Raw genomic sequence first — 17,119 nt, forward strand, 5'->3', positions numbered from 1 at the left:
TGCTGCTTGTGTGGCCTCTCCTGGAGGAGGAAAACACAGGCTGGCTGTCTCTGCTTCCCAGTCAAACAGAAGCACTGAGTCACTGCACAGGGACCAGGTTGGTGTGTACCAGTGCCTGGCAGACAGCAAACACATGGACTGAAGCTGCTCTGAGGAGTGATGTTTGCCACACATCCGTGTCTGTTTGTTGTTTGGGGTTGTTTTAGTGACAGGGGGACTGTCCTGGATAGAGCAGTCACCCAAAGGAGCTGCAAGGTTTAAAGGGCATTCATGACTTGGTAAGTGACTCACTGAGGAATGCAGAAAAAAAGGTGCATTTGAAGAAAAGCATGAGATGGTTTTTTTGCTGCAATATCTGTTGGGGATTGCTGTGGCTAAGGAGATGGCATAAATGTACTTTGCTGTGACAGATTCTTATTCCAATACCAGTGCAAGAAGTGGCTGTTGCCTACAGCTTCTGAGTGTAAGTCATGTGCCTGGCATCATCTTGTGCAGGATTCCAGCAGTAGGCGAGCTCTTTTCTCTGTTTCAGTTTCAGAGTCTTGAACTTGTTTGAGCCAAACCTGAACCCATCAGTTAAAAAACAGTTGCCAGCCCTTGAGGTGCTCAGGTGGGTTGTGCAGGCACCTTTCCTGCCCCAAGAGAAGAGACCCTTCTACTTCAGCTGTCTGAAACACCCTGATTTTGGGTGGGATGGGTGGTCCAGGTCTGGACAGTGATGGTTAGATTTTGTTACCAGTGCTGCAGGCTGGGGTTTTGCCTGGTTCACTTTGCAGCAGCTGGTTCTGTTTTGGAGCAGTTGGTGGAGGGAACTCATTTTATCTTTTCTGCTACATCAGTAATCAGGATCATTTTTCTGTGAGCTGCACACATCTGTGGCCCCAAACCTGTCTCAGCCTGGAGGAAGCCAGTGAAAGGTAACATTTCCCACAGCTCAGTGCTCACTTGCCACCAGAGGAAGCAGATTTTGCTGCTTCAATTCTATGCATTTTATTTTTCAGGATTCGATGCAGATATTTATGAAGTCATTTGGTTTGCACCTACCAGCATAAATAAAAGTATCTTCTGAACATACCTAGTTGCAAGCCTAATATTTCTTTTAAGATTACCAATCTCCTTTAGTGTGTGTATGAAGGGGGAAAAAAACCAGCAAACCCCCAAGCCTTTGGCCTTCCAGCTGCTGACTGTGAGCATAAGTCCTTGAGAAGAAGCTTTTCTATTATCCCTAATGCTCCAAAGCTTGCTGAATAAACAAGATGAACACAGATGTTTCCTTGCTGGTGATACAGTTCATACAGAAGATGCTACTCGAGGCATTGCTCAGCTGCAAACTTCTGTGTGCAGAAATCTGCGGACCAAACAATTCAGTCCTACCCAAGGAAACTTCCTGCAATGTTGAACAGGCTTGCTGAGTAATACCTTTTGTGTTAACAATTTATTAACCACTTAATGAATTACCCAGGTGTGTTTAAATTAGCCAAGAGCTCATTTCTTGCCACATGGAAGTGCTGTGAGGATGCTGCAAATGCTGAGGTGAAGTCCCATCCTTGGAGGAATGACCACATGAACAGACATTTGCCTGCCATTCTGGGGGGCAGTTATGTGGCTCATAGTTGAGCAAAACCAGAATCAAAAGAATCAAAATTAGTATTGTACAGAAATCCTTCACAGCTGTTCTAATTCTGGGTAAACTCCGACTATGCTGGTTTTAACAATTTTATAAGAAACTTTCTGCACATGATGAAAAAGGAATAACTATGAGTTGGTTGCATGTTGTGACAAAGCAACTCTTTGCTATTACTCTGGTCAAGTTGCCTCCCTGCTTGCTTTTTTTTTTTAAATTATTTTCCTTGTTTAGACAATTTTTTTTGAGAGTAAGATCTTTAGGCTTATAGAACAGAGTTTGACAATGTAGCTGTGAAGAAGCCAGAAACAATGTTCAGGTCTTCAGTGAAGCTGTGCCACAGCAGTGCATGTGCCCTGGGAGCAGAGGGTGCCTGCAGGATGCCCTGCTCTTAGACAGCTCTCACAGTTTGCCTACAGACAAGGTCCTGGTTGTAGAGGGGAGCAGGAGCAGGTTAAGGCTTTAGGGCAAGCTGGAGGAATCACCACTTTGGCTCTGTCTGTTGCTGCAGGACCTGCTGTTGTGTTAAAAAAATGAAAAAGAAACACTTGGCATATGTTTGAGAGGACTTGTGTTTTAATAATGATTTCAGACTATGCATTTCATGGATTTTTAGAGGTATCAGTTGCTACTGGAAGGTAACTTTAGGCACTTAGCTTATGAGAAGTTTGAAGCAACTTGTGGAGGATTAAATTATTTTAAAGCAGCTGATTTCTTTTACTATGCTACTAACTCCTGACGTCCTGGTTGCTGTGCTTATCCTCCAATCCCTTTTTGTTGGAAGCTGGCTGGTTCGTTGCCCCAGCAGGCTGAGGTGCAGTTGCTGTTAGCCCCAGGCTGGCAGTGGCCCCTGGAGGCTCAGCTCCTGTTCTGTCCCTGCCCGGGGCTGATTGCAGGAGGCTGCGCCTTCAGCCACCCCTAAGCCCGCACAACGTGGCTGTCCCCCCTGCAGGACAGCTTGTCACTGGGGCAGAGATGAACTCTCTGTTTGGATTCTCCCTTAGCATGCCATGGAAATTTGCTTTCATGTCCACGTCTGTGCTCCTCTTTGCTCACACCTTTCTTCCTTCTAAAGATCAGATTTTCCTGTTCTCCATTTCAATTTTATTCTCACTGATGTGTATCTCTACTTCTGTTCTTCCATCCCTTTTCTGAACAAAGATAATTTATTGTTTCTGAGCATTTGAGTAACAGTTTTGTCACCTTTTTGCTGAGATAGACCAACTTTGATCAATAGCAAAAGAAAGTACTTGTAGAAATTCACACTGTGCACTTGCATACTCTGTAGAGTGTCTTTGTAGCTGGTGCTTAGCATAATGCCTCTGGAAACATATTTCTGACATGTAGCTTTTATTTGTGCAGCAAGGGACCCTGGCAAATGCTTCATGTTTGATACGAACTCACAGTCCTTTCAGATATTGAATAATATGAATGAGGGGTTTTCAACATCTTCTCAAAGAGCACTGCAGTTTGTGCCCTTCAATGATGGCATAATATGGTGTGGAGTAATGGGAAGGCTGCAAACAGTGTTTGAAATACTATAAACTGTATCAACAGTAAAAGCAATTAAATGTGGAAGGAATTTCTTAGGAAACCTGTGAATTTTCTAATGCTGAAGTCTCTTAAATGAAGACTAGAGTCTCTAGGGGAACTGGAAGTTAGTGCAGGTGTCACAGGGTAATGTTCTGGCCTTAGTAGGACATGTCTGTGCTTGTGGTGTGTTGGGATATCAAAGGGCAGATGGGTAGTGGAGCTCAGGGTGAAGGTGCAGTACTGTTCTTGATAGATTGGTGTGTGATTCATCCACATCACTGTGCTGGAGCTTTACGTGGTGCTAGTGTTTCTGTTAGCTGGGCTCAAGGACATGGTGCTTGATATTTCTAGTTTCTATCTTTTCAAGGTCTCTTATGAGTTAAAATAAAATGGCAACATCCATTATCCTTTAATATGTAGCATTGAATATGTAGTGAATTCTCAACTCCTCTGAAGTTGGTGGAAAAATTCCCAATCACAGAATCACAGAATCAACTAGGTTGGAAAAGACCTTTGACATCATCAAGTCTGACCTATTACTTTGAAGGAGTTAAGACTTACCTTAAGGCTTGTTGTCCTTTGAGTTACAAAGTCCTGGCAGAGCTGTAAGACCTGAAATATTCAGTAGTGATTGGTAGTGACTGACTGCAGTCAAAGTCACCTGGAGCTTTTCACCAAGTTGACATTTCGTTCTCTAAGCTCAGGTCAATGTTTCCTTTAACATTTCTTACTTGAAATCAAGTTCACCTTTGGTTCACATCACCAAAGAGGCAAAGCAAGCTCTGCCCTAAGCTGAGGCAGTGCAGTGTGCTCTGACATTTATACTGTGGCACGGGGACCAACATCCTGAGCTGATGTTTAGGCTGCATTTGCCAATGCAAAGCATTTATGGATTTTTCTCCCAGCTTATGAAACACACTTGTCTCAAATATGATATAAACAAATGCACTTAGAATAAATGCTCCCTTATGCCCCATTTGTTGACAAATCAGCCACCCTTAGTTAAACATATCAATGTACATATATGTATATATGTACATACACATATTTGTGTGCATATATATGCATATCTCTATGGTGGAGGAGATTTCTTGCTATGTGAAGCTGGAGATCAAAGGGTGAATGCTCTTCCTGAAAGGCAGTAGGGTGTCAGCCCTTCCCAGCTACTGTATAAAAAGATTGATGTAGGACTTTGATGCTGCATGAAGCAGCTTTAGATTCCCAGTGAACGTTGTTTTGTTGCTTAGAGGAAGACAAGGATATGTGGAGAGGGAATCTTGAGGAAAGAGAACTTCAACAAACAACTAGATGAAATCTGTATTCATACACAGCTCAGGTGTTTGGAGATACAGGCTGTGCACAGAGTTGTGCTGCTGTGACAAACCAGCTTTTTATTCCTAACAAAATTGTTGCTATTAGTGTTTTGCAGCATATCCAAAAGCTCTTGTCACATTTGATTTCAGGTTAAAGCTGTGTAAAGCCTTCAGGTTTTTTTTAAAGGAACTTTAAATTTTTTACTCTGTTAGTTGGGAAGTGGTGTCTGCCTCCTACTTTTGTGGGTTTTTTTTTCCTTTTTGAAACTTTTCTCTTTGGTATTTATAGCAAAAACTGCTAACTAAGTTTTGTTTCATGCTCACTGCATGACAAAATAACTGGCACAATTTTTTCTTTTATTGCTGGAAGAGAAAGCACAATAAAGTAAAGATTTGGAAAGGGAAGTAGTCTGTCTCTATCTAAAACAAATGTTGATAATCTGGTGACCTTTCTAACAGCATAAAGGTGTGATATCTTGTATTTATTTGTAGTCTCCTTGGTTATAGAGGCTGTAGTGGGATCCTGCCCATCTTTTGCCAATTTCTGTGGGTTTCCCCCCATTGTTTATGTTTGTATCATCAGGAGTTTGGAGCATAAACAGTTCAGTTTCTGCAAAGCAAAATGAGCCCTCGCTGGTCTGCTGAAGTTATCAGCAAAATAGATGATAAAGAGGTGAGGAATTATGAGTCTGCAGAGTAGTTATGAGCCATTCCATTCCAGAGCTGTTGACAGGACACTGCTAGAGAAAGTTGTGAGAAAGAGATGAGCAGCATCCTGCCATGATTGGGCATTGCCTGAAAGATTAGAAATAAATATTCAAAATAAATTACCCATTTTTATTGTTGCAATGCATTTGTTGAGAGTTTCCTCTGAGGTTCTAAAGCCTGGAATAAGATTGGTAATGCTTCTTTGTGTCACGGAGATGATAGCTTTGTTTTAAAATCTGTATTAAAAATCTCTTTGTCAAATAAATAGTTGATCCTCCTTTCTTGGCTTGCTTTTATTCCTCTACTTTTAAGAGATCTGAAGAGGTGTTTTCCCTGGGTGTATGAGTTGCTTCTCAGTAGCAGACAGGGCATGTCATCATGAAGAAAGGATTGTGTGTCCTCTTGGTCAGGAGTGATTGGAGCATCTCATGGTTGAGTGATATGTAACAGAACCATGTAACCCCAGCTGAGGTAACAACTTATCACAAGTACCACCTTGGATGGAGGAGTGATGCCTGTTAAAACCTTGCAGGAGCTGATGCACCAAATCACTCTTATGCACCTCTATTTCCTGTTGCCTGTTGGCATCTTTCTAGCTTGAAAAAATTGAAAGGACAGATATGACAGCAGAATGTAATGTGCAATGACCTCCGAGCCTTCTCTCAAAGTAAAACATGTTTGCCGTTAGAAAAGCGTATTATTTTATGCTCCAAATTAAGTCCTGTATTACACTTGGAGAAATACAAGATGACATAGCAAGTGAGGTGCTGACCTTGTTAGTTTTTCTTTGTCATCTGGCAGTTTTTCAGAAACTATCACTGTATTCATTATTTGTTCTCTATTTAAATTAGTTCTTGCTGTCACATTTCGGTTGGTAATGTTGTCTTTAGAATTTTAAACCACATTTAAAATGTATCTTAGGGTAAGAATATATAATCAACCAATCACTATTCATGATAAAGCATTCAGAGATGGATAAATTAATACTATGTGAAGAGTCTCTAGTTTTATAATTTCAAATTAATTCATAGCCTGAATTATTTTTTGATTACTAAAGCATTGATAATTTAATAAACCTTTCTGAGTTCTAGCAAGAATTCCAAATTAATGTTAGAAGTTGCAGTTCAGGCCTCAGTGAAGTTGTCCAGCACTGCTGCAGTAACTTCACCTCAGTTAAATTAAATATAGAGTGATCTTTATCTTGGTTCCTGTAGAGAAGTGAACTCTACACTTAAGCCTTGTGAGGCAGACCCTATAGGGGTGACTTTTGTTCTGCACAGTGCAAGAGTAGCTTCCCCCATTGTCCTGTGTCTCCTCCTGACTTCAGAGGACATTACAGTTTATTACTGGCACTGGGAGAAAGGATCAGTCGATGCTGGGAGACCTCTTGACTCTGCAGGGGTAATACTGCACACAAGGGGACAGAACTCGGAAGTTTTATCCTTGCTGACCTTTTTTTGTGGCCTTTGGTGGCCTCTGTGCCTCATTTTCTTTCTGGATTGAGTCTTTTGTCTCTGGATCTTCTAAGTCTCCTTTGAAGCAGGAATGTTATTTTACTATATGTTCAGCACAGAGAGGCCCCCAGTCCCAGTGGGGTTACTCAGGGGCTTTTGTGTAACCTGTAACGATGCTCTGCATTGTAAAAAAGGCAAAGCAAACAAACCCAGAGAGGAGAATGTGCTTCTGGTTGGAAGGCAGCTTTGCACATAAATATCTGTTTGACTTCAGGAAACTGCAGTTTGTTACAAAAGAAATGTTTAGCCACAGCCTTCCACACACTTCCAGATTTTCAGTTTTTCTTTTCTTCCTCCCTGCATCTAAATGGTTCAGGAAAATGCCTTTTCCAAATGAGTATTTTGCTATTTTAACAAAAGTAGTTGGTCCTAGGACTTTTGTGGAGCTAACTTTAGAGGCAGGCTGCTTGCATTCTATTCAAACCTCTTGGATTTGATGGCAAGACTCTTAGAGCTTTATAATCTCCTGAAATTGTGCTTGGTGGGCTTTACCTTTACATCGCTCTACCAGTTTGTCTTCAGAGCTCTGTTAGTCTGTTTGCATCTTTGAAGAGCTATTCTACAGCATACTGTTTGCTAGGAGTTTTGATTCATTTAGCACTTCTTGTCTCCCACCAGATTGATTTACAGACATGGTTTGGTATGTGTTGCTGCTTGCTGTTTTCAGAAATGTCATGTTGGCAACAAAATGCTGCAGTTTCCTAACTATGGTAGTTAAACCAATCCATGAACCTTTTAAAAATTGAATTTTATCTCATAGAGGCTTATTACTCTATGAGGAATAAATTACTTCTTTGTAACATTTTCTGTTAAGATGTTCTTCCTTTAGCTTTCTGATTATTCATCAGGTTGTCAAACTTCTCCTGTTGCCATATTTATCCTTTTGTTTTAAATACTTCATAAGTTCTGATTGATTTGCCAAACTTTCCTAGTTTGGAAGAGAGCAAGTTTGGGAGCTCTGAAACAGTTGCTACAATACAATACCATAAGAAAATCCTGTGGTATTCAATACAAATTCAAATAAAAATTGGCTGGAAACATTAATTTTCTGCTAAAAGCTGCTACATAAAATTCTCAGGGATCTCGCATAAATGTTTAATTCCTACAAACAAAGCCCTGAGCAGACACTTTATCTGACTCATTCAAAGTTAAAAAAAGAATTAGTGCTCTCTTTGGAGTGAACCTGCAGGAGTTTGGAGAGTTGCACTGTTAATGTGATTGATTTTTATGTCAAGGATAAATTTTTCCTTCAACATCCAAGTGCAAAGGTTCACACGCCTGCATGGAATAACTAATAAGTGTGTGTGATTTCAAAGTCTTCAGCAGGCAAAGGAGCAGAGTGTTTCCATACAAAAATGCCTGTTTTGTTTCTCTGGAGAGCAAGAGGCCTGGTGTGGACTCTGTCAGAGGGAAACTGTATTAGGCTTTATTTCAGGATCCTGTCAGATGGGTTTGTGTGATGGGGCTGCACAGCTTTTCCCTCTCCAGGATCTCTGGATGCTGTGGCCTGATCTGCATTTGGACAGTCTTTTGCAGGCACTCCTTGGGATGTGGCACTTCAGTCATCTTGTAAAATCACAGTTATAGATATTGGCTCATTCACAGTGCCTCAAAAGCAGCCAGCCCTGTTAAAACTGTACCTTGTAAAGTCTGGGAGTGGTGGGGAGCCCATCAGAATTCCACCTGTGTGCCTTGGGCAGCAGTGCCAGCAGGCTCTCAGTGAGCCCAGTGCTGCTGCTCCCAGGAGCTGCAGCAGTGGGACACCTACCCACAGGGTCAGGCAGCTGAGCATCACATCCTCAGCAGCTCTGCTCAGGCAGGGGGCTCCTTGGGCCATGTGCTTCCAGGGAAGAACAGGCATTAAACACTGTCTCATGTGCATGTGTGTGAGCAGAGAGAACAAAAGCTTTGGAAAAATAAAGAAATATGCTTTTTTCTGCCCAAGCATTCTAGGCATGAATGAATGGAAAAATAAATTAACTGGGCTTTGATAGCAATGGGGGTAGCCTCTGTCTTCATCTGCATATTTATTTTCACCAGTCTCATCTGAAGTGAACAGGTTGTGTGTCCTGCACAACTGCAGGTTTCACTTGTACTCTCCTGCACATGTCCTCTGGTCATTGCAAGCAGTTTCTGACTTGCAGTAATGAGTAGGTGTGAGCTATCATTGTGTTGGTGTTGATTTCTCAGGTGCAGCAGACTTGTGTGTAAGGTGATGATCCTGAGCCCCCAAATTAGGATGTACTGCTCTTGCTCCTTACTGTGTTGTTTGGAAGTACTTTCAACCTTGCTTACCTGCCTAAAATCTGTTTCACACGGTACGGATTAGTGTGACAGAAGCCTTCCGTGCTGCTGCTTAGGTAACAGAAAGATGAACACTTAATGACAAGGCAAGAGTTTTATTGGGTGTAGGGGAGCTGTTCTGTGCTAGAACATAGCTGTTTCACCTGCCTGTTGGGGTTTCTCATACAGGTTTTCACTGCAAATCTAATTCATGCATGGCTGAAAGTCTTGTGCAGAGGGATTCTAAATGCTATTCAGAGGATTCCCTGAGGAAGTCTGACAAACACAGCAGCAATATAGGTTATTGCATGTTCATTGCATGTTTGTATGCCTTTTTTTTTTTAAGAGAATTTAATGTGTCCTACAATGCAGATTTTGAAATTCTGATCTTTTGGATAAGGTAGCAGAGGTATTGTGAATGAAAACTGTGTTGGGTACAGCAAGGACTGCGGGTTCCTAGCACTTGAAATGATTGATGGAAGGAGACGAGCAGAAAAGCAAACAGCAGAGGATTATGTTTCAGGGCAGAGCTTAAGCTTTCAGGAAGAGAAAGATTTTATTTTTGCTGAAGTGCCTGTCATGGAGATGATGCTAGCATTGGGTGCTTCACTGTGTTCTGCCAGCCCCTGCAGACCGGTAGATGCTCACGAAGAGGAGCTCCCATCTGTGCTTCCTGTAAAGATCTTTCTCAGCTTTCCACTTTTAAACTTACTATCTCTACCTCTTCCTCCCTTTCCCTGGCTGTTATCACTGTTCCTCATCTTGTAACCATTCTTGGTTTTTCTCTTTGCCCCTGTGAATCCCAGCTGTGTGTGCTGTACTCTCACTGCTGCGGCGCTTCCTCTTTGGGTTTCTGCACGGCCAGCTCTGCTGGGTGCTCGTGGCACCCTGTGCCTGAGGCCAGGCCATGGCTGAGCCAGTTCCTGTTTGCTCAGAGTGCTGGGTGGTGGCCACAAAATGGCACAAAATAGCCCAGCTGTGGAGCCACCAGTGCTAGCTCCTGCCATCTGCTGTAGGGGGGAAACTGGGACCAGCAGCACACGAAGTTAGGATGTTAGGGAATAATGTGCCAGGCAAGTTACTGCCACCCCGAGAGGTGACTCTCAAAAGTGCTGCTTGTGGCTTTCAGAGGGGCAGAGTTGTCTCTGGGGAAGTTTCCTAACGTTTGTTGGCAAGAGAACGAATTCTCGAAACTGGTAATACTTGCATAAATTAACTGCCTGAATTTTCAGAGGCAGTAAAATCAACCTTAGTCTGGGTTTCAGCCAGAGTCTTGAGGAATTTCACATACAGATTGTGTGTAGAGTGACAGTGAGTGTAGAATACCTGACTTCTTATTTATTTATTAACAGAGCAGTTAACATTGGGAAACACACTTTCATGTGTGAAAACTCAGTGTAAGTCTTTAAAGAACTAGAGACCAGAAGAGACACTACTTCTCTGCCACCCTCCTAGCACTGTTGTCATCTTGTTCTATCCCATCCCTTACAATATAGTCTGAATACATAAGAGCTGGTAGTGACTATACATGTGGGATAATGTGGGCATTAGAGTAAATTCTTTATCTCCTAAAGTGAAAGCATAGAAAACATAGAAATTTTATCTAGAATTTTCATAGAACTAAATTCAAATTTTCCAACTTCTGTTTGATATTAAGAATTATGGTTAATTTCAAAGCATCAGATGTTCTTTGTGCTGGAAGATCCATTTTCTGTCCCTGTCTGCAACAATAGTTGAGCAGATACTTGAACTCTTAACAGTAGTGTCTGGAGTTTTGTTTTACAGTTTTAGTGTGTGGAAAGGTGTAAGACAATGTCTGTGTTTTTACCAAATGGAAAGAATTTCATCAGGAAATGTCTCCACTCCAAATGCATCCAGGTTTTCTTTACTGCAATCAATACAGTTATTCATGGATTTCTCCTCCCAGCTCTCTCGTGGCTATATTTAACATATGTCATTGTACTGCCCTACATCGTTTTAAGAAAGTTGTGATTGTTGTGCAGATGTGTGCTGCAGTGAGGCCAGGGCTCAACGCAGCCAGGGTGCTGTAGAAGTGTCTCCTGCTCCTGTAAACATGAGCAGGGTTGCTCTGTGTGTTGGGTTTTGCTGAGGGCTGGTTTACATTTCTGTAGTGGCTGAAGTTGGCCAGCTCAGAACATCATCCATGGTGTACATTCAGCACCTCACAGCTTTGCATAAATAATTGCTCAGATAATCTGTGTAGTGCTGAAAATTTGCTGCTGCCTATGGCATTATATATCTGCTTGTTTTGATGGTGTGTCCTCTGTTGGCAGAACAGATTTATTTTATTTTTCAGGAATTTTGAGTGTTCTGAAATGAAATGACTTTTTCTTTTAAAGGTCAGTGGTTACACAGGCACAATTAGGAGCATCTTGGCTGTTTTTATTGACAAGGATGAGCCAACATCACATATGAGAAGCAAATACTGTATTTTATTTTATTTTTTTCTCTCATTCACCTGCTGTTTCCAATTGATTTTCTGTTGAAATGTGATGCTAGGCAGTCAAAATGCATCATTTAAAGGAAAGACTGCTCCCAAGCTGAGCTTTGGGATTTTTGGGGTACATATGTGGAACCCACTTCATTATAGGTGCAACTACCCACAATTTTCAAGACCTTCAATGGAGTGCAGATCTCTGGCACCATCCAGAGGGCATTTGCCATTTTTTACTTGAGTCCCAGTTGAATATTTGTTAACACCTGTAATTTTGAAGTGTGTTTGACACTTAGGCATGCAGATGCCACTAGTTTTGAGTGAAGTTGGCTCCTTTTGGAAACCTCAGCTGTGTGTCCTTCAGTGGGACAGTTCCCTTCATTGGGACCACCATTGCTTCCTACTTCCATCGTGTTGGGATGCCCTTGTTTCTCATGTACAATTTCTAACCTAGTAGCCTGCCAGCATTACCTGCAAGAAGTTTTGTTGCTCCATTCTACAAACACAGCATTTAAACAACAGCAACAGCAAAGTCTGATGTATGGCATGTTTACTCAGGAAAGGCTGCTGTGCAGGGAGCTGGATGCCTCTCTCTGTAGCTGGGCTTTGGGATAGGTGTCAGTGTTGGAGTGCCCTGTGGCTGTGCGTCCTGGGGCAAGGCAGGTGCTGAGGACACGGGCCAGGCACCCTGGGGTGGGTGTCAGCTGCAGAGAGCTTGGGCTGGTACCTGTCTGAGAGGCAGCAGGGCTAGAGCTTGGTTCATTTCCACAACATTGTTTCAACAGGATGCAGTTTACTGAGGCAGAGAGCAAGGCCTGGCTGCAAACTCACCTCAATTAATACAGTGAAAATTCCACCCAGCTTTAGGTAGGAATGAAGTTAATTTTTTATTGCTAACTTTTATCTCCTTACAGTTTTGATTTAATGGGCCAATGAGGAGTAATGATTATATTAATTTCAGGTGTAATTCCTTTAGGGTAAAGCCAAATTACATGATTTTTAAAAAGAAGATAAATGCAGAGGTTATCACAAAAGTAATTTTTGTCATTTCAGTTGCTCTGTTGCAGACTGTGGATTGCAACTTGACAAGAAAATGGGGTTGCAGCCTTTTTTGAAATGCTGTCACACCTGTTTTTGTGGTGAGCCTTTGAACTCTGAAAGGGTGAGAGCCCTCCCGCAAAGGAGGTACCCCCATGATATTTTGCTGTAGTATAAATTTGAAATATCTGAGGGCTTTTTTCCCCATCAAATCGTTTTAGATTGGATTAGGTTCGAGTAATCCCCTTGATAGTAATACTGGAAATCTGTAGGATGATCTGGTAAAAAGATTCCTGATTTTCTTTGACCTCAGTACAAGTGTGGTGCCTTGTAAATGTGTATGAATATGCTGCCATGTCTGATGAGGAAACGAAAGGTAGCCCGAGGCCCCACAAAGGGTTGGTGGCAGACCTAGAATAAGAAATCAAGACTTCATCTCCTGGCAGCCTGAATCTGCCCTGGTTTGTCTGGATGTTTCCATGTTTTAGTTTCATCAAAGAAGTCATATCTCTCTCCATGTTATCCACCTGTAGCCATTGCAGGTGGTCTCAGCAGTCTGGAAAAATTCACAGTTATTTGCCAAGTGAATGGATAACTGGAGCTGCTGGATGGCTCTAAAATGGTGATGGTGTGTCCGAGAGTTCAGCAGTTCATTTTGTGTGTGTGCATGCATCATTCATCTTTGCCATAACCCAGCTGTGTTTCCCTGGGTTGCCAGGCCTGGTGTCCCAGCCTGGATGGGGTCAAAGCCCCAAGCCCATGGCTTGGACTCTTCCACAGGAGATTCTGCTAGGGACAGCTGCAAGGCGGAGCAGGCCTGCTTTGTAGGAGCTACTCAGTTGGTCATGTTTTCAACTTGATCACCCAAACACTATTAACACTATTATCTTAACCCTACCCTCCTTTTTTTAAAATCAGTTGACTAAGCCTGAAAGTGGAACTATGACTTTCATGCTTGAAGTGATATGGTTATTGCAATAAGGATTTTAATAAATTCACAGCTGGCTGTGGTTTGCATAGTGAGCATAAATTAAGTTCAGTGAGCTCTACTGTGTTACCTCCCTGACATAAAAGCTACGTCAGGCAGAAATACTTAAATACACCCTGCAGAAATCCCAAACAAGTCCTCTCCTGCTAAGCACTCTGTGTAGGTTGGTTTAATTTATTAATAAGTTGCTTATCCTTGTTATTTACTGGTACGTGGGCAGGCTGCTGTTGTGATTTTCTAAGCTACACAATTCAAATTGCTCTTGGCCACAATTTTCAATGACAGTGTATAGAATATTTTAAGGACCATCTGCATAACCCTGAGCTTGCTTCGTGGTTAAGGTGGCTGTGGTGTGCCAGGTCATCAGTGACAAGGGGTACCACTGTCTCCCAGCTGTTGGCTGTTGTTGGGAGGATATGAATAAGAACAAGGTAATTGATAGTCTGTGAGTGATCAACTCAGCTCTGCTATTTTTGTATGAACCAAAGTAAGGAGCTTTTGCATTACATATTATGGTGTAGGAGGGCTTTGCTTCTTTTTAGCTGGAGATATTTTTATCACTTTCAGGATACTCTGTGATGGCATACTTCAGACTTCTGCTCGTACTGATCTTCACACCTGACAGTAAAAAAGACTTGTAATTTAGGTTGCTTGCTTAACACCACTGTTTTATTTTGCACGTTTTTTTTTATTTTTAAGCACTAGACCAAGCAGAATGGGGTAACTCTTGGTCTGCTGACTATACTGGCCTTGTCTTTGGTTTCTTTGGGAGCAGAGCAGTGCAGAATGGCTCTCCTTCCCCACACTCCTGCATTAGTGAAGATTGTTTCCATTCCTGCCCTGAACGTGTCTAGTTACCTTTCACTGCTCTTTGCAACTTGTTCTTGATGCAGAAGTTGCCCAGAGCTTTGAGCTGTAGGTGCTATTGTCCATCCATTATCTGCATGGAATTTAAGCATGTCTGATGTCAGCTCAGAAATATTGAAATATATTGTGGTGCAAAATGTTAAATGTGGTGTGCCTTGTACATGCATCTGCTTCATATTGTGAATTTCAATGGGCTTGACTGTGTCTATATGTCCCTTACAAAGAGCTTGGAAAATACTATCCAAAATGTTATGGTTACACTAAAACTGTTGGTGGCCTCCTAAAAATTGAAAAGCAAATATCACCTTTGTTTCATGTAGTGAAAAGAGAAAAATCTTGGCTAGTATTTTGCAAGAACTACAGACAAAATGGTGTGTAAATGGAGACTGTTCAGCTGGTGTCTCAGGTTAGCCCTGTCTCAGCTGCATTTTGAGGGCTGGCTCTCTTGGGTAACTGCTATTTTCAGGAGTCAGTCCCGGCTTCCTTTTGGGTTCAGTCAAGTAACTTTTTTGTCCAAGGAAAGGAAAAGCAAGGCCCTGTAACGTTCATAACTACTTTTAAAACCTAATAATCATTCTTCGTTTAATTTGGCCGCCTCCCTCTGCAATAATCCCAGGTGTTAAGTGTCCCCCAGGTGTCACGGGTGAGGGCAGCCTGGCAGGAGCCCTGTCTGTGCCCTGAAGCAGGGTGCCTGCTGGCAGCCACACTCAATGGCCTTCTTTCACCCCTGAGTAAAACTTGGCTGCGAGGCGCCCTTGGAAAGCCACGCTGCCTTGCTGCTGCACGAAGAAAATTGCTGCTCCTCGGGGAAATAACAAAGTTAGAGCCCTGGTGCCCATGGTATAGGATGCCAGCACAGTGAGTGTTTGCATTCTCAGAGCTCTCTGCCTTGCCATCAACAAGGACTGATTGTGCAGGACGAAAGGCTTTACCTTCAAGACCTTTCTTGAGTTGCCATTAGAGTTTATTCATTGCCTGATACTTTTTCTTTTCCTTAGACACCATCAGCTGGCATACTTGGCTTTAGATTGGAAGGAATTAGTTTGTAGTGGATTGCTGTAAAGTGATATAATAATCTCCCTCTTCAGTAAAAGTCTGATTTATATGGCATTGTTTTCTTCCCAGGATGTACATGTGAAAGGAAAGAACAGTCTAATTGCTTTTACATACCATGCAGTAAGAAAGTCGATTTTGGAAAAATTAATACAAAAAGCAAAGTTATTGACTAGTCAAATAGATTTATAAAGTGTTAAGCATTTCAAAAAATGCACTTTTATTGGCTCCTGAGTAGGTGATCAACTCATGTTACTGAATGTAGAGGTTTCTCTTGAAATTTCATTTTTAATTTTTCATGAGAAATTTAGGCTTAAATCTTTTTTACAGCCTCAAGTTATTGAAGGCATAAAGGACTTGCTCTGGTAAATTCAGAGAAAGGTCTTCACAGTCATTGTGATGCAGCATAGGAAGGAAAATAATCCAGTCCATCTGAAGTTCTGGGAGAGCATTGGTCAAAAAACCATTGCAATGTGTCTCCTGGTAGGAAGGGTGTGCACATCTTTAATGGTCACTTACTGCAGAATCATGGTTTGAAATAGAGACTTCCATATCTGTGAGTATAAACAGAAAAAAGAATTGTAATCCCATAATAGTATAGAGGCATTTTGGTTGTGTGGGGGTAGTGCTGAGCACATCAGTGTTTGAATGAATGAGCCCCCGTGTTCATGGAGAGTAATGCTTCCTTTCTGCTGCTGTGAAGCACTTATTAATTATGTGTTTCAAACATTACTTTATGGTATTTTTATCTCCTTATAGTGATCTTCTCATCTGGATCTTTCATTACTTCCAGGAAGTCATGGCCAGGATTGATGCAAGCCAGACCACCCTGGCCTCTGCTCCTGTCCTCCTGAGGGCTGTCTGCAGGTTTGAGCTCTTAATTGCAGTACTCTGAGTCATCTCACTTCAGCATTGTAACTCCTCCTTTTCAGAGCTTTGTGTATTACTTTTCCTCAGCTAGCAATCAAAAATTCGAGGCTCATTTCCTTGTTTCCTTTTTCGGAAATGAGCTGTCTTTTTTAGGAGAACTTGAGGATAAAGCCCATCCATTACTATTTAAAGATCTGATTAGCACATGTTGAAGAAGGTCATGAAGTTTCTTAACCTTCAGTCCATTAAAACAGATCAGAAGGGCTGTGCATTAAGTTTCTGCTTAGCTTAGAACAATGGTATTTCTTGCTTACTGAGAAAGCCCTGCCTTCAGATAGTATGAGCTCTGCTCCAGGGGAGCAGGCTTTCTCCTGGCCATTAAGGAATGAATGAGAGGATGTGTTTGGTTGCTTTCAAAGACATCTGTTTAAAAAGCCAGTGCTTGCTATTTTGATGATCCTTTCTGTACAAACCTACCCCTTATGCCCTTCCCAAAGTCAGGTGGTGGTGACTTGCTCTTTTTAAATTGAAATTAGAAACATCCCCAAAGTCAAATTCTGATATAATACAGATATGGTACATGATAGGCATGAGCAGTGTCAGCTCAAGCATACATGCATGAAAGGGCAGGAGCAGTGTTAGCTCATATTCAAGCAGATTTATGGTTTATTTCCTCTGAAATTTTCAGTTTATTTTCAATAAGAATAATAGAAATAAATTAAATGTTTTATTCTAAAGGTTAGTTAGTAGACTGTTTTAAAAAAATAAAGCCATTTCCTTAGAAAGAACTGACCACTGTTGATTACACTGACAGATTTTGCTGTGGAAATTTTGCACTTCAAAACTTGTTACCTCTCTAAAAATGTAATTACT

General features: G+C 41.7%; 1 protein-coding gene across 5 annotated transcripts in view; it reads left to right on the forward strand.

Moving 5' to 3' along the window:
- XYLT1 (xylosyltransferase 1) overlaps positions 1 to 17,119 on the forward strand; it is a 179,360-nt gene that overhangs the window by 13,680 nt on the left and 148,561 nt on the right. The window contains exon 1 of one of the 5 annotated variants that reach the window (XM_038151857.1): positions 1 to 16,243. This exon is cut by the window's left edge and continues 13,300 nt beyond it. The exons of the other annotated variants lie outside the window; for them this stretch is intronic. The gene's annotated coding sequence lies outside the window, so the exon portion shown is untranslated. The remainder of the gene's footprint in view (positions 16,244 to 17,119) is intronic. 5 annotated transcript variants of the gene reach the window in all.

This window comes from Motacilla alba, chromosome 14, assembly GCF_015832195.1.
Source record: "Motacilla alba alba isolate MOTALB_02 chromosome 14, Motacilla_alba_V1.0_pri, whole genome shotgun sequence".
In the NCBI taxonomy this organism is placed as follows: domain Eukaryota; kingdom Metazoa; phylum Chordata; class Aves; order Passeriformes; family Motacillidae; genus Motacilla; species Motacilla alba.